This window comes from Rhinatrema bivittatum, chromosome 17 (genome assembly GCF_901001135.1).
Source record: "Rhinatrema bivittatum chromosome 17, aRhiBiv1.1, whole genome shotgun sequence".
Taxonomy (NCBI): domain Eukaryota; kingdom Metazoa; phylum Chordata; class Amphibia; order Gymnophiona; family Rhinatrematidae; genus Rhinatrema; species Rhinatrema bivittatum.
In genome coordinates this window covers 4,458,805-4,486,755 of record NC_042631.1, presented here as the reverse complement: position 1 = coordinate 4,486,755, position 27,951 = coordinate 4,458,805, and the positions used below count along the sequence as shown (strand labels likewise).

At 40.4% G+C, this 27,951-nt stretch overlaps 1 protein-coding gene across 6 annotated transcripts in view; it reads right to left on the bottom strand.

The window, feature by feature from the left end:
• Positions 1 to 27,951, bottom strand: part of LRRC4C (leucine rich repeat containing 4C) — a 983,140-nt gene that overhangs the window by 537,092 nt on the left and 418,097 nt on the right. For all 6 annotated transcript variants that reach the window (XM_029582724.1, XM_029582719.1, XM_029582720.1 and 3 more), the window contains exon 2: positions 21,127 to 21,513. The gene's annotated coding sequence lies outside the window, so the exon portion shown is untranslated. The remainder of the gene's footprint in view (positions 1 to 21,126; positions 21,514 to 27,951) is intronic.

Here is a 27,951-nt window from a genome sequence, read left to right as displayed (position 1 = left end):
GCAGCAAAAAGATGCAAAAGTAAAAAGAACATCATTTTCCTCTCACTTTAACGTAACAACCAGAGGGGCCTAGAACTCTGCTATAAAAGATGATGAGAATTAATACAAATAAAACCTTCCAAAGCAAAACTAAAATAGAGTAAGAACCTAAAGGGGACTGCTGCTGCCTGTGACACTGCCCAGGGTCTTCCTGGACCCCCCACGAGGTGACAGCGCTGTCTGGCTTTCTCTAGGATCATCCTATAAAATCCATCTACCTACTGCACCCAACCAAAGCTGCGTCTCTCTCTCTCATCAGATTACCGGCTCCTCTGCTGGCGAGTATGGGAAAGAAATGGAAGGGGAAGATTTGTGCTGCTCCAGTGGCACCAGCACCAGTTCAGGCACCCATGGACTCCCACGTTCAACGTCCCCCACTTCATCACTTCAGGCAGACTGCAGTGGTGAATCTGCTGCAGCATCCATAAATCCTGGTGAGCTCCTACTCCTCAGCCGTTACGCAGGGAGGCAGAGGAATCCCCTACGGGTGCCACCTGCCTCGTAATCCATCAGCCTGAGGATATTATTTAGCACTGCTTGTAAAGTGGGTCCTTCTGAAGAAATTGTGGCCGATACCAGGTTACGGTTCCAGCAGCCATCCAGCCTCCATCCTCACAGCCTTGAGCAGGACAGAAGCAGGTGAAATGCTGTCCAAACCAGCCGATATCTCCCTCAGAGGATTGCGACTTGTGCTGAAATCTCCTTAGCACGCAGTATCACAGCTCTGCCATTTTTCATCTGATCTTGATAAAAGACCGGGGAACATTGCATCTCAGGTCATTTCCATCAGAGAGTTCTATACTGCAGTCCAGTCTGAGTTTATATTGCAAATATGAGTTACTGAAGAATAGGATTTCTAGTAAAACTAGACTATTGTCAGGAGGTGAATTATTTAAGAAATAGGTCACAGAGGTCCCTCCAGTTTTCTTCAGATATAAACTTAGGAGTTGTTATGTACCCGACACGAAAAAGGATTCTAGCTCAGATTTATCTTTACTTTTACAAAATTCTCGGGACAATATCCCTATTCGAGCTACATTTGTTATTACTTTTGTTGTACAATCAGATATTTGATACTTTGTTAGTGTTTTAAAAATAAGGAAAGATACACATTTTTCCTGATGTTGCTGGGGAAACTTAGATTAGAAGGAAAATTTTTCTTGAATTTGAACCGCGTGCTCATGCCCTGGTTGCATCCTTCTTCCTGACGATTCCCTGCAAATGTGAAGTAATTTATCAAGGGAATTAATTTATATTTATTGATCCTTTCCATTTAGAAACTTTTCTTGTATATGAGTCATGTTAGCAGAATTATAGTGTTTGGTGACTTTGTTTGGGCAGTGTTGTAATTGTGAGGTGTGTTTTTTCCTTATATTGTTTGTTTGTTTCCCCTGTATAATGTGGACTTGTGAAGAATGTCTTATTATTTTGTTACTTTTAATTCCCTTTCAGGTTTCTTCTGTTATTCTTCTTTTCTTTGGTTTATTTCATGTACATGAACTAAAATCTAATAAAAAATAAAAGTAGAAAGTAATAATGAAGTTCTCAAAAGAAGACTTCCAGCCTGAAAATAATTTTCTGAAAGTCATAGCAAAAGAAGGGACAGCAGAAGCCTGGGTGCCTGGCAATGCATCATTCCCTTTGTAACGCTCCATATCCCATTAGGATTCTACAACTTGTCTCTCAAAGGACCACTAAGTTTTAGACTCATCCATCCTGCTTGGCAAGGGCTTTCACGGTGATAAAGCAATGACCAAGCAAATGCTTTCTGACGCTTCCTGAGTAATTTTTTTTCCCTTTAAATCACCTTGATGTGTCCTTGTCGCACTATTTTTGTCCTTCACCGAAAGCATTACCATGGGTTGATGTCACCCAACTTTCACTCTTTAGCGAAGTAATACTCAACCTTTCTATAATTCAATTAGAAAGTTAGTACAAACAAATACAAAATTATCATCAAGAAGAAATGTATGTTTTCAATCATGGAATGTTCTACTTTGCTCCTCATTTTCACAGTAACTTTAATTTCATCATGGACAGAGACTGAGTTCCATATTCAAATGCATTTAATGGGATAACTAAGCTATCTAGCTGAATGAAAATGTGGCCACATATCCAGCTAAATTCTAGCTGGATAACTATTTGTCTGGCTAGAATTGGGTCAGATAAGTAAGGGGCAGTCCAGAGGCATTCTGGGGAGAAGCTGAGTTAGCAGGATAGCTGTCTAGCTAACTCTGATATTCTGAGTTAGATGGATAAAATTATCTGGCTAATTCGGGCTGTCCCATAGATAGTTGTGTATATTCAGCAGTGCAAGTGTAATGCTCAGGAAATACAGGTGGCAGATTCATGTCACTCTTGATTTAAGAACATAATGGGACACATTGAGGTCACAAGTAGGACCCCAAGACAGCAGCACAGCTGTGAGCATTACATCTTGTTTGAGTTACCAGCAGATTTGCAACATGCATAAGTACTTTTGTTCACTCTTAAAGGCAAATTTTAAAAGCCCTATGTGCGCCAAAGCCAGGAGAAATATGCAGGAGAAATCTGTGTGCGCTGCACAGATTTTAAAAAGCACATGAGTACGTGCATATCTCCTGGTATGTGCACAAAAAATGTTTTGCAAAGAAGGAACGGGGAAAGGGTGTGGTCTTGGTTGGGCACGGGCGTTCCTAGATTTCCCAATGAAATCTGCATGTAAGTATTTAATCACACAAGCACACACTAGTACTTCTGCTATGGATGGCGTGTAATTCCTGAAACAAAAAAAAATAAAGAGGTTAGTGGGGTTTTAAGCTTTGGAGCTAAGAAAGTGAAAGGGAGGCTAGTTAACTAGGGTGGTTTGGAAGTCCTATCCTTTATGTGAGCGAACTGGGGAAACTGGTAATTATGTCGACACAAGTATCTACTAAAATCCCCCCACTTACATGATAGAGGTGGCACTTGCAGACGTGTGCATCCATATAAAATTGTGTGCACATGTACAGCCTATTTTATACCATGAGCGCATATTCGCACATATGTTATAATATGGCCATGACCTTTGGGGCAAAGCAGCATACGCACTGATATGTGTGCGCCCAGGCAGCTGTTTCAAAGTTACCCTCTTGGCTGCAGCATGTGCTTTTGCCCCTGATCAGCCACTTACACTAATGGCAAGGGGGCAAACAGCCATGCACAGCTTAAATGTCAATGCATGTGTGCCATGCCATACCGTCTCCTGACCCAGACAAACTCCCAACCGGGAACAACCCTTTCTGACCCAGCTGAAAGCTCACATTCTATGGAAGCCCCTGCGCACCTTCAGAACGGCTGAGGAGAACCATTGTCAGCCAGGCCAAAAGCTTAGAAAGTTATCCTCTGGCATTTACTGCATGCAGAACTTCCTCCAAAATAGCTTTGTGTCATTGGCGTCTGGTTTTCAAGCAGGCCCTCAGAATGCCAGGCTTTTCATAACGAAATACAAGAATCGCAGGACGAAATGATGGCTGGCGGATTTCTCCTTCTAGACCTCATCAAAGGTGGCGTAACCTTACACACCCGCCCTCTTTCCAGTCCAGGACAAGGAACGTTAGCCATTGACCTACTGCAACTTGACCTCTCATTTGAAAGCAAATTCAAATGATACCAAAGGGAGAGCAAAAGATTGATTCTCCTTCTAAATATTTGTTTGGGTTTTTTTTTTTTTTTTTTTTTTACTTTCTCTTCTTCCTCTGCAAAAATAAAATCCTCTAAGGTGAGCTTACAAAATCCCATCTCTCTTTTCTGCATGTGTTTCATGCCACTTAATGGGGCAGAAAGTGTAAGAAATCATCACAGAAGGGGATATCATGGTAAATACAGAAAATGATACAATCTTGGAGTACATTTTTAAAAGCTCATTACCATAAACCAGCAAGAATATATATCTACCCATGATAGTGGTGAAAGAACTGTTTTTTCACTTTTTTCCCTAATGAATTTAGTGATTGTAAGATTAAAAAAAAAAAAAAAGATGCCAGACTAGCAGCAAAGGAAACCAGGCTTTCATTTATCCACAGAGCAGGTACAGATAAGCAGAGCACATTTCCCTTCGTGTGCACTGCCCACCACAGAACAGCGTGGGTAAATGGGGTTTTGAAAATTGCTACGATAGAATGTTACATTTTCCTTTGAAAATTACTTCCACAATTATGCACATTTCCCACAAAGAACACCCCCCCAAAGCAATGAAAATGAAAACAACCCAATAAAACAAAATTCAACCCGAACCATTCCCCCCATGAAACAAAATGAAAATATTTTTCTGTGCGCATCCCTACTTAGCTACATGTTTCTCAGTCGAATCCCTTAGGCAGTCTGGTTTTCAAGATATCAATAATCAATATACATTCAATTGACTTGCATGCAGAGGAGGCAGTTCATGCAAATCCACCATGCATATTCATTGTGGATATCCTGAAAACCAAACGGGCTAGGAGGTATTCCAGGAATAGCTTGAGAAAAGCTGTCATAAAACCATGTCTTATAACTAAAGCTTCTGATTTCCCTTTAAAACTAAAAAACCCCAACACACCCAGATGGGGTAACACCTATTTTTAGTATCTACCAAATACACAGAGTTCCCTGAAAAATTAAATTCCTAAATTTGCAATTTATAAACAGCTAGGCTTAGAAGCTGTACTTATAATGGTTTACAACAGCACTGATTGTGACCTATGAATCATGAACAGTGAACCTTCACCCTAATGATCCTAATTTGTTTGAGCTTCTGTTGTAGCAGCCTGTGAGTACAAGTCTTGAATCTTAGATTATGTAATTAAACCATTTGTGAGAGCTTACATGCTAACTTTTGAAGATAGTAAGGTTGGGAGAGTGGTGCTGGTGGTGAACTGAAATGGGAGGCTGAAAACCAGGGTTCAAATCCCACCTTTTCCACTGATAAACATTGTAACCTTAGGCAGGTCACTTTGCTCTACATTGCCTCAGGTACCAACTTAGATTATAAACCTTTTAGGGCAGGGTCCTAGCTACTGCACATGAATTGTAATGTGCCTTGAGCCTGAGTTTGTAAAGCTGAGTAACTGAACCTGCAATCTGAAATCCAAATCAACAAGATCGCCGATGGGCACAGTGGCCATGGCCGCCATACTCAACATGTTAAGAATGAGAAGAATTTTAATAATCTTGATCCGGGATGACTGTTAGCTATGTTACTGACTGGCAAACATGCATCAATACTATCTCCAAGCTGACTGCTAGCATCATTAACAGCTCTCTCTCTTCTGGCACCATACCCAGTTTACTCAAACAAGCCATAATTAAACCCATCCTAAAAAACCTACTCTTGATCCCACGGAGCCAACTACCGTCCAATCTCCAACCTGCCCTTTATCTCAAAAATACTAGAACAAGTTATCAACAGGCAGCTAACAACCTATCTAGATGACCATCACATCCTATTCCCATCTCAATACGGTTTTTGCCGATACCACAGCACTGAAACCCTCCTCACCTCCCTCTCCGACCACATCCTGAAGGCCCTCGACAAAGGCCAACCATATATCCTTGCCCTCCTGGATATTTCTGCCGCTTTTGACACGGTCAATCACATCATATTAACCGAGCGTCTAAGAGAAATTGGAATAACTGGCACCGCACTCTTTTGGTTTCAATCATATCTTTCCAACAGACAATACAGAGTAAAAAGTGGGCCCTGCCAATCAAAACCTGTCAACCTGCTGCAAGGTGTCCCCCATGGCTCCTCACTCTCCTCCACCCTATTCAACATTTACCACTGGAGGCCCAATAGTTTTTCTTTTAATACCATACAAACGAAAATACCCAGAAATTTTCAGGTATTGTGTAGGAGGCTATTTTCAATTTGTTCTATTCAGAATGAACCAAAAAATGCACAGCCCTAGTGAAAGGTACCTGAGGACTTTATCCCATGCATGGCAGATTGAAAATCTCCCTGGGCCCAATATTGAAAGTGCATTCCGCGTGCGATAGCCACATAAGCAGGACTTGTACGGCGCCAATCTGTAGGCAGGCAGTAGGTGGATCTTGGTGCTGCTCCTTAACTTAACCAGATAAGTAGCAATAATCTTTCTTATCCGGTTAAGTTATTTAAGTTAGATCATCCATATAGCTTATCTAACATAGCTGGATTTAACTTTTCTAGCTAAGACATAAGAACATAAGAAATTTCCATGCTGGGTCAGACCAAGGGTCCATCAAGCCCAGCATCCTGTTTCCAACAGAGGCCAAACCAGGGCACAAGAACCTGGCAATTACCCAAACACTAAGAAGATCCCATGCTACTGATGCAATTAATAGCAGTGGCTATTCCCTAAGTAAACTTGATTAATAGCCATTAATGGACTTCTCCAAGAACTTATCCAAACCTTTTTTGAACCCAGCTACACTAACTGCACTAACCACATCCTCTGGCAACAAATTCCAGAGCTTAATTGTGCGTTGAGTAAAAAAGAATTTTCTCCGATTAGTCTTAAATGTGCTACTTGCTAACTTCATGGAGTGTCCCCTAGTCCTTCTTACCCGGCCAGCGCTGAATATCAGGTCCCCTGTGTCTCGATGGGAAAACTTGATGAATGAGGACCAGAGCAGTCACTGAATTTGAAAAGTGGTTTATGAAACTCAGTATATATGTTTCTTCTTTTTGGAACTGGCATCAGCTTGATTGAATGTTGAGAATAGGCTTTATCTATGTATTTCTTTATATAAATCTGTCTCCCCCTCAGTGTATATATAACCATACACACACACAGAGAAATTCATTTTGTTTGGTGTGAAATAAATGATTTTTAATATGTAACCTCTGAAAAAAAAATGGTAGAAAAATCTATTAAGTAAATCGATCTCCTGGAAGTATGAGTGACAAAAAAAAAATCAGTCAATACTTTTGATTCCTTCAAGCTCAGCAGAGCGCCAGGTCTGCTCAAGCAAACCACAAAGTAGCTGATTTGGAAGGAATCTTAATTGGCAGAGATAGCTTGGAAAAAGGGGTTATTGATTCTCCCCTCTCTGACACCTCCATGTATTTATTTAGCCTGCTATAGCTAAGTGTGAATCTAAATATCTTTAGCAGGTCAGATTTATGCAGTGAACGGCCATAGCACTTTCCCCGGGCCTCGTGGTGCCGAAAGTGAATTAACTCCGTGATGTTTCCCACTCGGCTACTTCCAGCACTAAGAACCTTCTCCGTCTTGGAGAGCATTGTAAATCTTGTGCCCGCTGAGCTAAACCCGCAAATCCTGTGGGGTCAATTCAAATCTCTGGAGACAGGTGGGTTCTGCAGCCTTTGTTTCATAGTCTGCCTGGGACATAAGCACAAGTGCGGTCACCTATATGTGGGATTTTACACTCGGGCAGCTTCTCACAGGTACACCAGAAGAAAGGGAGCATATTTATTTACTTATTTGTGCTTATGAATCCCCATGCCAGGAGGTCAGAGGGGTGTACAACATAAAACACTGCAATGTGTGTACTGTACCGCAACGTGTGCAATCTGTAAATATTCACAATAAAAAGATTGGCTCTTTAATTCACTCCCTCCTGCTTTCCTGCATTTTAGCAAATAGCAGAAAGCAGCCTTGCACAGAACATGTTTACATCTATTGTGGGAGTGGCTATTTCTGGGTCCTATCTATACACGTGCCAGATCTACCCACAGACGACATGAAAAACTGTAACAGATATTTGTGTCTATCAAATGCACTTGCAGCACCTCTTTCAACTTTATTTTTCCTGCATGGAAACAAAGTTTATTATAGTACAAGTCACACTCAATTTTTTTACTTATCAAAATGTTTGTACATTTCATGTGATTTACAGACAGTGACCTGTCACACTCAACACTGCCAAGACCAGTTTTGGGAAAATTTTACATGATAAAATGTTTCAGGTAAAAAAAATAAAAAAAAATAAAAAAATCAGAAAATATTATTTCATGGAAACTGTGCTGGAGGCTAAAACAGTTACAGACTTAAGAGGGCCTGGGAGAAGCACAGAGAAGAAATAACAGAATAGCAGCCTAGCAGCACATGTTTAAGTATCCTGGAGAGAAATCTCATAATTGATCAAACCCTATGGCTGGCAGCAAACAGAGTAATATAGTAAATGATGACAGATAAAGACAAAAATGGCCCATTCAGCCTGCCCCACAAGGATTTTACTGTTGTCATTGCTCTTTGCAGGTTATCCCATGCCATCTGTTAACAGTTGTAATTGCCACTCTATGAAGGTTACCCCATAACGTCTTGGAAGCACAATGCAGTTCTTTCACTGCTGTTTTGGGCTGTACCTCCAAGTCCATTTGGCTCTCCTAGTGCTTCATTACCGCCCTCTTGCGGCTCGGGATTCCAGGCATCCACCACACTTCTTGTCATGACTCCTAGTTCTATGGCTCTCCTTCCACTTTCTTATGCATTATTAATACCGTTCATGTATTTAAGTGCCTCTACCATATCTTCCCCCGTTCCTCTCTCTCCTATTCTCGGATACAGAGACTTATGTGCGCATCTTGCTTTTAAAATTCACCTCTTGGTGAACATCTCCCACATAATGGGATAGATATGTACTAGAAAACAGCAAATTGGTCAAAAGGATTACTATTCGTGGATTTATATCTTTGTCCAAAACACTATACAGTGTATTTTGGACATAAGGGATACAGCAAGAGAGATGAAGAGATTTCTAAGCCTAATTAATTTTTTTCTACATTGACCATTCAGCTTGTTCCGTGACGTAGAAGATACAGGACCCAAATGGTTTGAAGGATTCCCATAGGATTGAAGGATTTTTTTTTTCCAAGCACAGTAGCAGCCTGAGGTGCAATTATTTCAACTCTTTAAAAATGTTGAAAATAAGAGGCTTGGATAGCTGAAGTACACCCTAGAATTTTTTCTTTTTTAAATGATAGAAAATTATTAAAAATAACAAGAAATATGCAGAAGAGATGCTTTGCACAATGAAGGTGAGGCATATCTGTCAGTTAAGAGATTCGGGAATCAGCAACCTCCCCATGTCCTCTCAAATGAAAAATGCACGGGGCCTTGAATGAAAATGAGCCTAGCAAAGCCATCTTAATCCCTAATGGGTAAACATTCACATTCTTGCACCATTAGCTCAGCTGTGTTAGTAGTTTTCATTGAATACAGTTTCACATGGATGAGCAGCTCTGGTCATGAAAAACCATCACTTGCTAGAGGACATGGACGCCGGTCAAGGTTAGAATGCAAAAATGGAAAATCTCTATAAAGGTTTGATCGGGAAGATGAATTGAAGAGGGATAAACGGCTCACAGATGTGTTTTCAAATAAATGTGAACTTGGCATATCCCTCTACGGTGAACATGTTAGTTTTGCACACAAACGTATTTCAAAGAGGGTTGGGAGAATATTCAGATACAGATCACCACTTTTTCTCTTTTCTTTTGCATTTGTTTATTGTTTTGATAATTAGAGTCAACTTCAACCTAGCATAATTCTGCCTCTGGAAACAGATTGATTTGAATTCCAAAAAAAGAGACCAATCTGAAAGCTGGAGTAGTTATGGCTTTACAAGTTTTAATTGCAAACAAAAAGCCTTGGAAAAAAATCTTTGTTTTGGCTCAGCACAGAGTGCCAATAATTATATTGAAAGAGTATAGAAGACTACTGATTTTGTCCTCAAATGTGTGACGGCACAAAAACCTTTGGTGTGGTTCATTCTATTTCAATTTGTGTTATTTCCAGCTTTCAGATTGGTCTCCTTTTTAGGAATGTATTTATTTAAAAGCTTTGCATGGTTCAGGGTGTGGTACAATAAAATATATGTGTGTTATCATTCAGTTTTTTAACCTGGTTGTCATAACATGGATGAGTGACATCACAATAGTTTAAATAAAATATTAAGATATTTTATCCCTCAGCATCCAGACCCAAGTGTTATAGATATTAACATTTCAATGTGCTCTACAAAAATATGTATCATCCAACTGGAATTTACAGAAGATATCGTCCAAATAGAGCTGGAAACTATTTTGCCACCAATTTTTTAGCATTTCTGAAATCTGCTTGCAGCCGGATGGCTGACAGAACAGAAGCTTCCAAACGGGAAAAGGAACAATGAGATTACCACCTCATGACAGCTGAGTACAACAAGGCCCAGGGAGATCCTGCAATGTACGGCGCTGCTTTCCTAGGTCATAAAGCGACCGCAGAAGAATGGAACCGACTGTGGTTCAATGCTCTGTCCATGGGAACACCCCCCTCCTTCCTGAAGTGCATCAGCTGAGTTGCACATAAATTATGGCTGCAGTCAGCCATTGCGATAAGCATGTATTAAACGCGATGAATTAACTGAATCATGCCGGCAGTATGTGTCCCACAGCACCTATTTATTGGTCTTCACGGAAAGAGCCCTGCTGTTGAGGCACAAGCATGGCAGTGCTTATAACTGCACATTAACATTAAACAATCCACACTGCAACTTCAACAAAATAAACTGCCATTCACTGTAAGACAAACGGAAAGAAAAATCTCTGCAAAAACTAAACATTGTTATGCATTAATTTTCTTTTAAACAGTGTTATTTTTTTGCAGAGATTTTGCAGCATTAATGAGCTTTTAATCAACTCGGGCTCAAAGGAAGGAAGAGGAGAACAGATTATGGCGCCTCTACTTCAAAATGTCGTGCTACCATGCACGCCTACCATTACAAAATCCTTATTACCAATCACAAACAAGATGCACAAGGAAGTAATGAAGAATATTTTGCAATTTCAACAGAATTGCTGGAGAGTAATAACAATAATGATAATGTGGAAATCACCAGTGGTACTATAATGTTTATTATAACCCTGGTAAATAGCAAAGCACAATATTAGAACCTATGGCAGTCAGCTCCACACAGAAACATCTTTCCATGCTTAGCTATGTAATGGAACAGGAGTTCTTGCTCATCCAAGCCAGTCTGTTCCCCACTTTGACCAGATGTGAAAGAAACAGGCTGCCAGTGTCCAGTGTTGGTGCTGCTCGTGTACTGTGTGTTGCTTTCACGCATTATTATAGTCTGTGCAGTGTCCGAGGCTGGAGGGTTTCCTCTTATCTTTTCAATTGGCAGCAGAGATTTTTTGATCCATGCTTGGTTGAGCTGTGTCAGCAGCCGGTTATCGCCTTCAGGAAACAGGGGAGTGATGTCTTTTCCGGAACTTGTGGGAGACCTTCTCTCTTGCTCAGGATTTAGTCATGTAGCTCGTTAGCATGTTGGAGGAAGTATTTTTTGCAGATGGTTATAAAATCTCCATGTCTCATGCCAAATGTCCGAAGCTGCCTAGCATAATGTCTGCCTTTTGAAAGGAAGGTATAAGTGTAATCATGAGGTCATCCAGAAGTTATTTTCTGCCAACTGGCTCAAAGCGGGGAGTAGGCAGACAATCCTTAATCTAACATAACTAAGCCTTACTGAATAGGCCTCACGCTAATGCTCAGGTCTTCGCCAGCTCTGTGGTAACCCTAACTGACTGGACACTTTCAAGTCTTCTGGGATGAAAAACGATAATGTCTTGTAGTTGGCCCATCCCTGCTGGTGAGAGGTAAAATAGTTGAGCATAGAATCCAATGCTTATCAAGCCATTAACATCATAGCAAATTTTATTTAGGGATAAAAATGTGATTGCATTGCTTTCTTCGCTTGGTTAAACACCAGATAACCTTTATATATAATTTTACTCAGCCCCCAAAGGTAATTAATTCCATTCCTGTAGGTTTTTACATCACCACCGCTGCTTCCTGTTTGCGGCATGGCAAGAAAAAAAGAAATCAGAGCCAATCAACGTGCAATTTTCTTATGTGGCCTTCAGCAAAATATCAATTTCCTTGTTTGAAAAGGCTAAGAGGTAGAAAGGCAGTGATGCAGTTACATGCCCGAGTGGGAAATTAATTTAGAAGTGGTGAAGACAAAAATAGTGTGACAAAATAATCACCAATTTTCCTACCCACTACAGCCTGGGTCCCATTCACTGTGGCATTTCAGCTTCAACTCCACAAAATAGCAGATGACAGGCAAGACTGATATCAGTTGTGCTGGTTACTTATCCTAATGTATTCATGTAGATTTCTTATAAAACAGCAACTTGCACTCATACCTCTTGGCGGCAGCCTGGAAACACCTCTAGACTGCCCCTTGTTTGCGCAGCTAAATATGCGCGAAAGCAAGAATGTGCACCCACTTTCAATGTTTATAAAATAGCAAGTACACAACCCACTTACCTGCTCATTTTCAGCAGGCAACCCTTCTGAAAACTGATTCATATATTTGGATTTTCAGAAGGCAAGTGACAAGTGAGAGACTCCTCAGAAAATTAGGAAGTCGCGCGGCAGGATGCAGCGTCCTAAGGTGGACGGACAATTACTTAAAAGACAGGAAATAAAGGGTAAGACTAAACGGTTGGTTTTCAAAATACAACCCCCCCTCCCCCCCCCACCATCCCGATCCATCCCCAAGACTTAACAGCATCCCTGGTGGTCCAGCCGGGTCCCGCTAGCGATTTGGAGTGCCTCGGGGATCTGCACTGTGATGTTTTGCTGTTTAATATATTCATAAATGATCTGGAAAAGGGAACAATCAGATGTGCAGATGGAACAATTATTCAGAGGTGCAAATCCAGTAACTCGTTCAGTGACTAAAGTTAGCCAGATTGTTTATCCCTCTGAATATTCGGGACAAGTTAACATCCCACAGAGCTTACTAGCTTAAAGTTATTTGGCTAACTTTAACCCTAACCAGCAGAGTCTGAATATCTAATTAAGTGGCGATTATTTTTAAACAAAAGAAAAAAAACCAAAACAATCCCTACCCCCTGCACCCCCTTTCCTACCTCTATAAAAGTCCAAATGCCCCCACTGGCCTGGACCCCTCCCCCCAAACCCCTGAAATTTCAAAATACATCAGATATCAGCGTAGGCCAGGCCCTGCTACCTAACCCTTCCTCTTCCCTCTCTGCCACCCCAAACATCTCCCCCCCCTCCCTCCCAGCCTCTATCTGAATTGTGGCTCCCCCTTTCTGTACCTGGGATCTCAGTGCAATCCCAACTACAGCTACACATGGCTGGGATGGTTTTTCATTTTCAAAAACTATTTACCCAGATAAACGGGTTTTGGAAATTGCCCACCCTGTATGCAGACAGAAGTGTGCAAGTTGGACCAGCACATGCATATTTTTACCCGCACTGAGCAGATGTTTTGCATTTTGAAAGCCAGGTTTGTTGTTTTTCAGGGAAAAAATTCATCTGCAGAAAAAAACAGGTACAAATCTCTGCAGGTATTATTATTTTTTTGTGTAGGTGGACTTTGCACCAAAATGCATGTCTTTTCAAAAGAGTCCCCTTACTGTGCAACTTTCATGAAATCATTTAACCTTTGTATACTCACTTTAATTGTGAACCCTTTGGGATCGAGGACATTTTAAATATCTTTACACTGTGAGAGCTCTACTGTAAATGTAGCATTTTTGCACATTGCCTAGAGGGACAACAGCCTGATGTGTCAGATGTGCTAAGGAGTATTTCCCATTGTGTGTATATGGGGAAAACTGCTAGGTACATTTGCCTGAATTTCCTCTGGTAACGGTCCAATGTCACAAGAGCACAGAAAGGATTTAATTAAAAACGGCTCTGAATCTCAAATGCTCTCCTTCTGAGATTATACAGTTGAAATGATGTTCAGAGTCTGATGGTATATTTTTCCATCTGGATTAGAGTTCCATCTATAAACACCTTGACTACTTAACAATCGCAGTAACTTTTGTTATCAGCTGTCAAAGAATACTTTGCATTGTGTAAAAAGCATTTACAGAAAGAGCTTGTAAATGTAATTGTGACCTATCCATAGAGCACAATCCCTCCGAGTCTATTTCTCTCAGTAATTTTCTTTAATGAATTCTTCGTTCCAGCCTTAAGGGACATTCCACCACTTAGACTCACTTTAAAATGCTTTCCTTGCCAGGATGGAAATAAGAACACCTCTGACAAGGCACCTTAACAGCAGGGAAAAAGCCCAAATAAACCCAAAGTGTTTAGTAAAGCGTGTTTCCATGCCTATTCATTCACCTTTCCCTGTCTGTTTGTTCCACACTCATCTAACCCCCCACATCCTCCACAGGCCTTGCTTTATCAGCTTCCACTGGTTCTTCCACTATTGTTGGGAAAATCCACCTTTTGCCCCTGGGATAACAGCATGTAATCTATTGATCTTTTGGGATCCTGCCAGGTAATTGTGACCTGGATTGGCCACTGTTGGAAACATGATACTAGACCTTTGTCCTGACCCAAAATGGCAAATAAGTTCTTGTGTACTTTCATTCTGCTTCCAAATGCTATCACAACCACGAGGTGCTGCCATAGGAGAATTTGGTCAGTGGTCTGTAGTGCATCCAGCTCTGGCCAAAGCAACACTGGGACCCTGATCCATGAAATGAAAAATGTCTCTTATTTGGAACCCAATTTGATGTTTAACTCTGCTCTAAATGCATTGTGGAAAATATCATAAGAACTATGTCATACCATGAAAAGGTTCTGACTAACAAACTGATTTTGGTATTTTTGTGACATGGGGTAGCCTCAGGAGTAACATCAGAAAATATTCCTCCACAGTAAGCATGGTGGATGCATGGAACAGACTCCCAGGGAAGGGGGTAGTAGAGACAAAAACAGTAAAACTGAATTCAAGAAAGCCTGAAAATAAGTATGAATATTTCTGGTGCAAAGTGAAAGGAATGCCAGAGATCAACTGTGGTCTATGGCAAATGCACCAGGAACAAAACTAAACAGACTTAGATGCTTATCTGCCACTATATTCTGTGTTTCTATGCAAGAGTGCCTTTATTGAACTTTACCTAAGTTTCCGTTCAATGATAAACGATTGTGGATTGTTTTATTAAACCTGGACCTAAAGTATTTGTAACAAAGTTAATTAATGTATACTAATCCATAAGAACCTTTGGAGATGTCATGTGTCATCATCTGCAAATTCATTAAGCAAGCAACAGGCAAGTGTCAACAAGTCTGGTGACAAAGACTCACTGACAGCAAGAACAATAAACGAGATAGTAAAGTTTTGTGAAATGCACCATTTCAAAGAGAATTCCCTGCTCTAAATCAATAAGTTCAGGGCACAGTCATTTTAGTTCTGTAAGAGAAAACCTAAGTCACACGTCAATATTGGTTATTTAAGGGTAACAAGCAAGTATTTCCATTTATTTTGGATTTAGCTCACATCTTTTTCATTGGTAGCTCATGCTGAGTTATATTTGGATATAGTAGGTAGTTCCCTGTCTCCAGAGGACTTTCAATCTTTTTTGGGTAGCATGAAAATATGATAAGTATATCTAACTAATGTAGGTCCCTATGTACTAAGAATTTTTCTCATAGACACAACAAGAACAATTTTCAAGTGCATTTACACATTAAAAATTATTTAGCTGGGTAGAATGTGAGTTTTAAAAAATTATGCCCCCTCCCCAACTGAGACTAGAAGTATGTGTGATGTTTCACATTGTGCATGCTTTTAGCTGCATTTAAGGGAGGTGTTCCCTGAGCGGTGTTTTGAGTGTCATCAGAAAAAATACACAAGCAGGATTTCCCTTTGAGAATGGGCTTACATGCCCTGTGGGCAGTCTCAGAATTGCCCCATACAAGTTTCTGAAATAGAACTAAACATTCTGACCCTTTATTAAAGGCCTCCAGGCTTACTAATATGGACTGCTATGGGCATTTCTCAAAGGGTAAAATTACTTCCATATTTTTTCAAGAATGATTATCTGAGAATGGGCAACTAACTCTTACCTACCATCCTTTCAAACTCAGAGGACAGGACAGGTAGAAGAATCACAGCTTCAGCAGACAAATGCATTCGCTCCTCCAGACACTTCTGCACTACTAAGGTGGTCACCGCTCTCTGATAACTACAAGTTGGCAGTCACACCAACAGGCTGCAGAGACTAACCACTGCCTTGATTTCTTGATCCTCTTATCTCAAAATGGAGGCAAAGTTTGCAAAAACAGGGCAACTCAAGGTTCAGGGTCCTAAATGATCTCCAAATCCAGAAACCTTACCACCAACGGGAGCCCCATTTCCACTTTCCTGCTGTGTCACAAGATTGATTTATCAGGCCTGGCATCAAGGAAGAGGGTATGGGAAGATACCTTCTCATCTTGCTCTCTTTTTGCACAATATTGGAAGAGCCCGCAACAGGGTGAGAAGAGGAAAGTTGAAATGCTAACAAGACAGATGCAGTTAATGTGCTGCCCCCCCCTTTTTTGTTTTGTTTTTTTTAAACACAGAATACCCCACCTCAATTAAACATGCAGAACACAGACTCACTCTCACCAAATTCAGAATAAAGGGACTATAAACTATAAACAGAAATTGAACTGCAAACTGCAACAAGCCAGACTCTGTATGTAGTGCAGCAATGGAGAAACAAACACCACCAGTCCTCATAAATCATTCATCAAACAATAAAGACAAGGAATATGAATCAATTATATTAGTACAACCATACTCGGAAATATTCTTTTTATAATGATCTAAGGAATAGAACATCATCCAATTAAGAGCTCATACACCATTTTACAAATTTCCCCAAATTTCAAAATGGCAGACAGACAGACACCCAGTAAGTCATTCTGAGTAAGGCATGGATTAGTGAGACAACACAAATTTTCTTCACACACACACACACATACCCCCCAGACACGTCCCATAGGCACACACCCCAGACAGATTCCTACCCACCCACACACACTCCAGATAGGTTCCTATTCACACAACCCTCCAGTCAGGCTTACATTTACATACCACCACCACCCCCCCCCCCCCCCGAGTCAGGATCCCATTCACATAGCCCCCCTCCCATCAGGCTCCCATTCTTACACACCACACCCCCAGGTCAGGCTCTCATTTCACATATACCTCATCCCTACTCCCAATAAGATTCTCATTCATACCCACATTATACCCCCAGACCCCAGTAAAGCTCTTATTCATTTATTCATTCACACAAACACACATATATATACCACCGGGAGCCATTCTGCTGCTCCTCCTTGTGTGCCGGCCCTTGCGCTAATCAAACCGTGTGAGCCTAGCACTTCCTCTATGCTAATCTTGTACATCGTGAGATCAGCATAGAACATGTGCTAGCTGCACATGTTTTGGAAAGCAAATGCCGGCACCGAGAAGGAGTAGGAAAATGGGCTCCATTTTCTTTCTTCGGCCACCGGTGGGATAGGATCCAATGGTGGCCTCACGGGCCTCTTCTTCTTCCAGGCCACCAGTGAGATGGGGCCTACCGGCAGCCTCATGGGCCTCTCCCTGCCCCACCAAGTGTGCTGCCCTGTGCAACTGCATGGTTTGCACACCTGGTGGCACTGGGTCTGAATGCTGACAGAGCATGGCTTAGTAGCATTTGGAAGGTTGTGCCATCTTGGATCCCGACAGCACCTCTTCGTTCTACAGCTAAATGTGTCCAATATATTACTTTCTAAATCTCATTTTATTCCTTTGCCAATATCTTGACCAAAATTGATGCATATATGAATGGAAAAAACAGAAAATAACAGGATATAATACTTTTTTTCAACAATCCTGGATATGATGTACAGTAAACAGGAAAGAGATCTTGGGGAACTCAGATCTTGTTTCAGAACAGGCCAATAAGGCAATGGTCAGAGTTAGATGAATGCTAGGATTCAAAGGTAAAGGCATAACCAGAAAAAAGGACATAATTCCTGTATGCAAGTGACTGATGAAGCTTCATCCAGTGTGCCCAGCTCGGCAGCCAAAATGACAGACTGAGCAGAGGTAGTCCAGAGAAGAACTGCTCCAAGAAACCTATGTAATTACTCTTAGGGGGTAACGTTCAATGCCAGTTGTATAATAAAACACAGGTTTCTCTAAGTGACTCATCATAAAATTGTCCAGTGTTTGTGCACATAAAGGTGGGTATCCTGATTCCATACTTTTATGTGCACCAAGGAAAGGGTTTCCAGGGGGAAGCAGAGTTTGGGTAGAGTTTCAATTAATGCACATACACTGATTTTTTTTAAAAAAGTCTGCACATAAATACACACATTATACCCTCAAGCAGCAGGTGTGAGTTCTGTGAGCCTTATTTTGGATCATTTCCAAAGGGAACTTATGCCTATTCTAATGCAGTTACATTGGCTATCATTAATGTTCAGAATTCAATATAAAGTGATATGCTTAATTCATAAATCTATATACAATGAGAAAAATGAAAATGCCTCTTCTCCATTTACCCACGCCCCAATGTAACTTGAGTTCATGTAATAAAGGTCAACTCTCAATACCATCTCCTAAATTGGCATATTTAATTACAGTACGTGAGAGAGCGCTGTCTGACCAGCCCTCTGCTGAGAATGCCCTCCCGAGTGAGGTGAGACTGGAACTACATTTTCAGACTTTTAAAAAGAAATTAAAAACATATTTATTCAAACAGGCTTTTGGAGTTTGATGGGGCATTTTGAAAAATAAAACTATGGAGATGTCAGTTAAGGCTTTTAATCATGATTAATTTTTATGGAGTCTGATGCAAGTTTATAAAAAGTAGTACAGTATGGAGATGCCAGCTGAGGCCTTTGGTTACCTTTTTTTGTTGGTTTGTTTTTTTAATGTTATTGTTATTTTATGTCATTTTTAGCCTTTTGTTATTTTATCTTACTATTGTTATATATCTTGTTAAATGCTGTTTTTATGTATTTTAGATCTGTTTAAATTGTAAACCGGTACAATTGTACCAGAATACCAGTGCAGAAATAAAAATAAATAATAAATTGGCCTTGAAATGGGTGGTAACTTGTACATTTTTAAAAGGTGTGACTTATGTGGGCCATCATAAAATGACCCTCTCTAGGACTTAAATACGTATTCCCTAGAAAACAAGAGAGAATGGCAGCAGATAATAAAGAAAGCAATTCTAATACCCCAAAGGAATAAATTATGCATAAGATGCAAACATCTTTCAGTGGAGATGAAGTCCTAGAACAGGGGGGTCCATGACAAGAATTAAAGAGGGTAGACTCAGGATCAACTTTAGAAAATATTTCTTCACAGTAAGGATGGAGAAGGTAGGGAGCAGTACAGGTGTTAGATGCAAAATCAGTCAGAGCAATGCTGGAAGTGCTGTGAATGGGAAAGATATCGGGGGGGGGGGGGGGTCTCGTAAATCTTTGCAGATGCAACCAGATAAAGACCACTTGACCCACCCATCCGCCCACTGCGCTATCACAGGTCTTGCTCAATCGGTGATCGGCAGCTGCATTATTGATGCTTCATTCTCTCATCTATTCATTTCTTTTAACAGAAAGAAATGAAAATATTACCAAAAGCTTTCAAATGATTTAAAAGGAAATTCTTTAACATTTACATGTTTGAACTTGACATAATTAATTTAATAGACTTTTTGAATAATTAGACATAACTAAATGAAAATATGTTAACGTCTTGATTCAACCACTGCGTTTGTTTCTAATACACATCATTTGACAATCACATGACAGTAATTTATTTATTTATTTTGAACTTTTATATACTGACTTCACATTAAATGGGCAACAATAGGGCCACTTTCTAGTATTTCTTTTTTAATGTTCCTTTATTACTGCCATGCATTAAGAGAACTCTTAAATCAGTTTCATGACCTTGCATCATTCTTCAACAATGGCAATTTATATGCTCACCTACCCCCAGTGAAAGAGAACACGAAAAGACGAGAACTGGGCGGAATGGATGTGCTGATTGGTCTTTACGTGCTACTAATTACTGTATTGCAATAAAGGTCCCATAATCTGGCACTTAACTAGCAGGAATGCTGAAGTAACCAGCTGGTACAGCTTATAGGTAGGGACTGCACAGGTAGGGAATGCACCGTAACACCAGGACTGAGCGCCGGGTGAAGAAAGAAAGGAAGGGAGCACTGGGGAGATGAAGATATTTAATTAACTGGCACCACCTATTCCCCATGCACACTGAATAATGGGGCTTTTACTGTATTATGCAATATACACAATTAACAACTTTGTACCTCCAGGACTACAAGCTCACTTTGAAAGGGAAACTCCTCAGAGAGTTTGCTTTTGAAAATGCAGCTGGTGCATCCAATGCAGGCATAAATGTATCCACGTTCTTTACACCTGCATGAAAGCAGATGCAAAGTGTGTGTGTGTGTGTGTGTGTGTGTGTGTGTATGTGTGTGTGTGAGTGAAAACACCTGTGAAGGTTTGGAAATATAAATCTCTGTACAGACTTTCACGCCCTTAACCTAACCCTGCTCACTTTGCTATGCAGGTAAAAGTGGTAGGCTTTTCTCCGCATGTGGGAGAAGAGGGTAATAATCAAAACATTTTTACATAAACACACACACATTTACCCTTGGAAAAAAAAAACCTTTTCATTACTGCCCCCATAACGCTTACAACATTTCTTTAACTAATATAGGTTTCTTGTTATAACCTGAGAAAAACCATGGCTGGACAAAATAAGAGAGAAAAACTAAGTCACCTTGCTGAAAGATTTAAGAGATTTATATCCCCTTAAAGAACATGAAAGAAATCAAGGCCTTATGCTAGCATGCTCACTTGCAAGCTTTTCAACCTACTTACACCCAAATTATATTATGACTCAATATTTAAGAAATTAAGCACTCACAATTATTCCAATTAAAATGGTGAGAACTGTTGTTAGTTACAGAGTTTATGCAAAATGCTCGAAAACATGAATTCAGGCTTCAGGAAGGCTTTGATATTTGTTTTAAAAGTTTTGATTGTGGTGGGAATGCACTACTTCAAATTGTCCACTTGAGGCATTCAGAGTACCTCTAAAACTTAGCATAAAAAAAACTAAGCAGAGGTGAATCCCCTCCACATGATTAAAAAACAAGTTGAGATTACAAGATTGCTAGATCAATTCCAACATATGATGCCAGAGTTCCTTGTACTGTAAAAAACAAAACAAAACACAATACTAACAATTTGAGGAAGAAAACAAAATCATTAGCTGACAATAAAAATCATTTCTTACCTTTCAGCAGCCCTTTCATCTCTTGTCTTTCTATGCAATTAAGAAGGAAAATCTACAGATCTCTGGTCTTCTTTTAACCTGGAGTGCAGCCCTTAGTATTTTATGTGTAGATCACTTCTCCAGGGCAGAGTCCCTGCTACTAGAGCCAAAGTCTACAATTCCAATGTGAAAACAAAAAGAAGACGACTTTTTCACAGTAAGGGCTCTTCGTCTTGTCTTCTGGCAGAACTGCAACATTTACGATTCAATGAGGCATCAAGTAGGCACAGGCCATCAGCGTCACTTTAAAAAAAGAACATTTATCGGAGACTGCCCATTGACCTTTTCTCCTTGGCTAGGGTTGCACTCTGTGGCCTTCTGCTCACTCCAGGAGCCGTGTGTGTGTTCCTGAAACAGGAAACAAAACATCGTGTCAAATGAATGAGAGAAACAAACATTGGTAGTTTTCTATCAGGCTACAAGACTTTGGGTTACCTCCAAGCATGCTGTGTCTCTGGAACATGATGGATATTTTGAATGCTCTTTCCATTGATGTGTTTATTTTTCAATTGTATTCATTTATTTTTAGCCAAAAGAGTATCATCCCTTTAGATTGTTATGACACTGCTGTTACTATATTTGAAAATGTTCTCATTATATTCTTGGACTTTGGATTCTGGTCATCCTGAACCTAATGTTACTGACTGATGTGGTACACATTATGTAATTATCATTCCATGTGTACCTGCACAATACTTGGATCCAAAGCAATACAATTATTTAATAAAGGCAGAGGGAGCGTTCTGTGAATAACTGATTTCTTTTTATAATGTGTACAATGTGTGCTTGAACACAGCGGGGGGTATATAAAGAGCAGGTAGTAAAACACTGCATGGAGCGGCAGTAGCCACAGAGGCATTAACGGAGCGGGATGCCAGTGGCCGGTGGTAGGTGTCCACCTTCACAGAGTAGAAGGATGAAGGGCATCCATCTCCCAATTAAAAAAAGAAAAGAAAAAAAGAAAAAAAAACAGGGATGGGTTCATGGGCTTATAGGTATTACCAATTATTAGGCTTTTCAATATTTGATGATAGTTAATGTGACTTTCAAGGCATTCTTCACTTTCGGTGCATGTCCGGCATGACTCCTTGCTTCAATGACAGGGGAAAAGAAAAACTGATACTTCACACATTTCCAGCATTGCCCTCTGCTTCATGGCAGAGAGCTATGCTGCCGCTTACCCAACTAATCAAACTTAATATTTCACTTGGAAGCAGCTCCAGCACTGCTCTCTACATTAATGGTGGGGGTGAAAAGGGAATTAGAACATAAGGTTACTAAGAGCCAAGAGAAACAGTTAAGTATGAGAACAAATGTGTGAAGCTTGCTGGGCAGACTGGATGGACAGGTTGGTCTTCTTCTGCCGTCATTTCTATGTTTCTATGTTTCTATGTATTGAGATTAACACCTCTACAAGTGCAAAAGTACTACAAGATCACTTATTTGCAGTGAGCAGACAGGACCAAAGTTTGAGAGTGAAGTGAACAGCACCCTCAGTTGCATATTTAACCCTAAGTTTTCCATGAGAGTCCATTGGTTCAGTACTAGCTCAAAGGAAAATTGCCCCAAAGTATTGCACTAGCACTATATCAGAAAGAAGAATGATTCTTGAGGTATGATGGATCAAGAAGAAAATGTTACTTAATACCATGTTAGAGCATGCATTCAGTACTGCCTCAGGGTGAAGTGACTACTGCTCCTTTTAAAAAAAAAAAAATTAAATCTTTGTTCTTATAATATTGCTCTCACTGCAGTCATAAACCTTCCTTGTTTATACCCCTGGATTGTCAATTTTGCTGCAGATCTTAGTGTAGCCGGAGGATAGGTATGACTTCCCTTCCAGCCTTTCTGCAATGCCGTTTCCGAACTGAGCCAATGACTGATCCCCAAGGTGCATTTTCTATGGCACATTCTGGTAAAAGCAATACAAATGGTCTTTACTGGAAACTGCTCAAACAGACATCTTTTACTAATAACATTAGATGCTCGCTATCCCCAACTGAATTTTTAACTAATATATTTTCTAGTTCAGTTTGAAATAAAAAAAAGTTTTGAGTCAATTTCATAGAAATATTTGGATATAAATACTATAGTACCATGCAATTTGAAGTCCCCCAGATAATAATTAAGAAGACTCACAACAGAAATTCAATTATTTCAGCTGCCGACTAGACTAGTAGAAAATCACGTTTGAACCATAAACCATTTCCATGGCATAGTTAAACAACTGGAAAAGTCAAAGGCTGAAGATCTGTAAAGAGAACATTGTTCCCTTGGGTAAGGAGGTCAGAGGGAAGGAGACATTTTCTGCGGATTTTCACCACTCTTCAAAGTGTTAACCTAAATTAGGGCCATTTATTTAGAGAGACTAAAATAGGCACATGATCCAAAATGCATCAAGTTAAAAGGGGCATTCAAGTCTTCTGCCAAAATCCTTGTTATTTTGGAAAGTACTGAAATCTTAAAGCTCATCATATTTTATAGCCACACACACACACATTTACCCACATAAAATTGTGGTCTAATTATTGTGTCTCCTCTTCAAACCCCCACCCCACCCTGTGTGGATAAAAGCATATAGGCTGTAAACACATTTTTAGTCATAGAGTAAAATGTGTGTGATTAGATTGGGAGAGGGAAATTATACATGCAGATTCATTTTGGAATCTCCGCAGGTAGTTACTGGTGCGTAATTTGCTCCTCTTCAATGCAAAGAACCCACATTGTGTGCACCAGTGGAGTTTCCTAAGGTCAAGGTCCAGAGAGTCAGGCCAAGGATGGATGAAGACACTAGACAAGATGGACAGGGCACGGCAAGGCTGGACAAGGAAGGCTGGAGAAGACAAGGCTGGACTCAGAAATGCAAGAGAACAGGAACCAGGAACATGCAAGCCTCATATCCTGCAAGGCAGAAGACCCGTTGCTGAGGTGAGGTAATGCTCCAGAGCCCTTGATTAAATAGCCCAGTTGGGCTGACATCATCGGAAGGCACCGCTCTGCGTTTCCTGCTGCGGGCCACATGCGCGGCAAAGGGGAGGGCAACAGTCTAGCGGCATCAGCAACCGTTGGCAACATGCGGCAACAGCAGAGTTCTGCCATGATAGGCGGCAACGGCAGCATTGGTCAGCAGAGGGGGCGAGTGTGGCAGCTCATGGGGCAGAGCTGTGAGCTGCCAAATGTAACACCAATAGGGCATAGTGAGCCCAAGGAGAAAAAAAAATGCTCGATGGTTCTGTCTTTTTATTGTTGTGACGTACAAGTTTTCCAGCACATACGCCAGCGTTTACAGAAGTCATTCATCATTACACTCAATGTACAAATCTATTCCTTTTTTTTTTTTTTAGCTGAAGTAGTTCATTCTCTTATGCATTAAACAGGATAGATTGGCTTTGAAAGCCTATGGTTCTGTGGAAGAGAGGTTAGCCTTCGGTCAAGCATACACAGTAAAACTCAAACTATTGAGTCTACTGCTGCTTTATTTTGCTGTCTCAGCTATTTCATTTGCTTTTATAGAATTGCAATACAATTTAATTTTGGAAATAGGACTAGATGGGTATTGCTGTCCTTTTCTGCTTTCACGCTCTGTGTGTAAAACCTGGAATACCAAAATCAAAAAATAAGATGAAGGGACCACAGCAACAAGCTGCAAAATACTAATAAAAAGGGGGCTGCACAAAGTTAGATGAGTTCTGGTTCCTGCTTTGTGATCCTTCCTGTTTATTAGCTCTGTTAAAAATACTAATGCATGAAACTTAAACATTTTTTTAAAGTAACTTATTGCTCCCCATTTTCTACACTGGTTGATTGGTATTTTTGTTTGCCGTATCAACAAGGTGACAAATTAGGTTGGCCAGCTACTGAGGTATTTTCAACCAGATCTTTTCATTTAACTCATCCCTTAAGGAATACTCTTTGCTCCAATAGATAATGTAGAACTACATAAATACATTGAAACTTGACAGCAGAAAAAGACCATATGGACCATCCCCCTAATTAATGTAGCTTTACAATTCCCATTGCTCCCCCTTTAGAGATCCCCCATGCTTTTCGTCTCCAGCACCTCCACTGGGAGATCATCCCATGCAAACACTACTCTGCAAATAAATATTTCCTGTGATTGTCTACCCCATTTCACCCTCATCTCATGAACCCCTGGTGCTAGTGCCGCCTTTCTATTGAAAGAGGCTTGCACCCTGTACATGAAAACATAAGTTGCCCTACTGGGTCATACTGAGAGTCCATCAAGCCCAGCATCCTGTTTCTAAGAGAGGCCAAACCACAAGAACCTGGTAAGTACCCAAACATTAAACAGATGCCAAGCTACTAATGCTGGCAACAAAAAGGGCCTGATCCCTAAGAAGGTAAACAGGTGCCCAGGCACACATGTACATATATGCACGCATGTTATGAAGTAGGCTGGACGCGTGAACATGCTCGCACAATTTTAAATGGATGTGTGCATGTGAATGCAAATCCAACGCTACTGCATAAGTAGGGGGATTTTACAAGGGACACGAGCCAACGCTATTTGCCATTTTCCCAATTCATGTCCAGTTCACCCAGTTTAGGGATAGGACTTGCAAAGCCCCTAATTTAATAGCTCACTTCCTCTCTTAGCCCCAACCCTTAAAAGCCCACTGATGTGCATAATTTTACACCTTCCACAGCAGAAGTAAATTTACTTGGCAGGGGACCCTGGTGCATACAAGGTCGCGTAAGTATTTATATGCACACTTCTTGGCCAGCCTCCAACTCTTTCCCCTTTTATGGAACCTTTTTACTTGTGCGTGCAGTGGGAAATATGCACATTCTCGGGGGCCTTTTAAATTTCATCTGCCATTTGGATGCCGTCTTGCAAGGTCCTCCTGCAATTTAATTTGGCATGTGCAGTCATTTGAAATGAAAGAAGAAATATCAATGATATTTCCTATTTCATTTCATGGGATGAAAAAACCAATAGAAAAAAGACAATATTTAGTGGGTTTTTCCTATTGTTTTTTTTTATGAGGGGGACAAAAAAGCAATATTAAAAAAACAAAAACAAAAAACAACCCAGAACCTGCTCCAACTCTTCCCATTTATTAAAATATTCAGCAACTGCCCTAGCCTATCCTCTTGACCTCCCCAGGACTCAAACTTTCCCTGGTGGTCTGGTGCAGGGCCAGGAGCAACCTCCTGCTCCCAGCTTAGTGGCTGCCATTATTCAAAATGGTGCTGGCCACCCTTTGCCCCCGTCTTGTAACAGGAGCTACTGGTGCCATTGGGCAGCCGCTGACACAATAGGAGCAATGGGTGGCCTGCGCTATTTTTCAAAAGTAAAAGTAGTAATTTTCAAAAACCCAGTTTTATGCACATAAATCCTTTAAAAGATTACCTCCCAGGAGTGTAGTTTACATATTTTATCAACAAATGAACACTTATTTCACATACACACAAAATATACTGTGCACATAAAACCCTGATTTATAGATGGTGGCAGGCATATTAACAAGTACACACACAAACTCGAAATCACCAGTTTGCCAATTCCTCCACCAGTTCATCTGGTCTATCTCCACTTCACTAAGATCCTTCTTGTGCTTCAACCTGAAACTTTCCCCAGTTCCCCCTGTCCTCCCACCCAAAAATAGCAGATAACAGATAAGTCTGATATGATTTGTGCTAGTTAATAAGTAGTTGTGACACTGGCCCAATCCCGGAATGGCCCTAGACCACCCCCTTTTTTTGTGCAGATGGAAAACAAAAAATACATGTCCTTTTGATGTTTTTAAAATAGCAGGCTATTTATGCACAAATATGCTTATTTTCCCCGGTGTAACCACTTTGAAAATTTACACATAAGAATTTTGGAGCTTATAAAAGTGTATTTCACTATTCAGCACCACAGTCTGGACAGCTCCTGTGACAGAAAGAGTCACCCACTTCAAGTTAATGGCACTTTTCAAATTGTTGTAATCAGCTAGAGAGAGAGCAAGAGAGGGAAATTAGTTTAAAAGGATCTACTTAACTAGACATTCAATGTTCTCTTTTCTAAGAAAAGGCATCTTCAGAAGACATGAAAGAGATCAGTCCTCAGCGTAACACACTCCTCATTCTGAAGGCAATTTTCAAAGCAATCTAGCGGCATTAAAACAGATTAACGCACATATTGCGCTATTTGAAAATTGCCCTCCTCTGCCCTGCTAAAAGTAATGCCAGGCTTCTTAGCATGTACGTACACTTATCTGAATCATAAAGAGGCATGCCTTAAGGCATGTTTAGTTCAGGAGAGGAAAATGCCATTTTCCAAAGTAGATGCACTATTTACCCTCCTTGGCTTTCCAAACAGAACAGGTGCAAAGTATATGAGAACTGTTTATCCTTGTATAAATGCTAAAAGGACCCACATACTTTATACCTATGGGGGCTATTTTAAAAATTCCCCCCATAAGACTAGATATAGGAATACAATGTATCATCAAAGCCTAACAGTGACCAAAACTGGGTCATCTGCCTGGACCCCATCAGGAAACAACCAAAAGCAAGTTGTCTTTAAAATCTTGTCCCTACAAATGAAAAATGAGGAAGACAGAGACTGAGAAAAAAATGGACAGATTGTACAAAGAATCGTTTATTCCAGGCATGCCATGATATATAAATGATTTATTCATTCATTCATTACACTATTCACAAAAGGTTTGTTAAGAGTTAATATACAAAAGCATGCATTTACCATATCGCCACCACCCCCATGTTTTGTTTTGTTTTTTTTAACAATGGGGCCTATTTACTACAAATCACATTTTC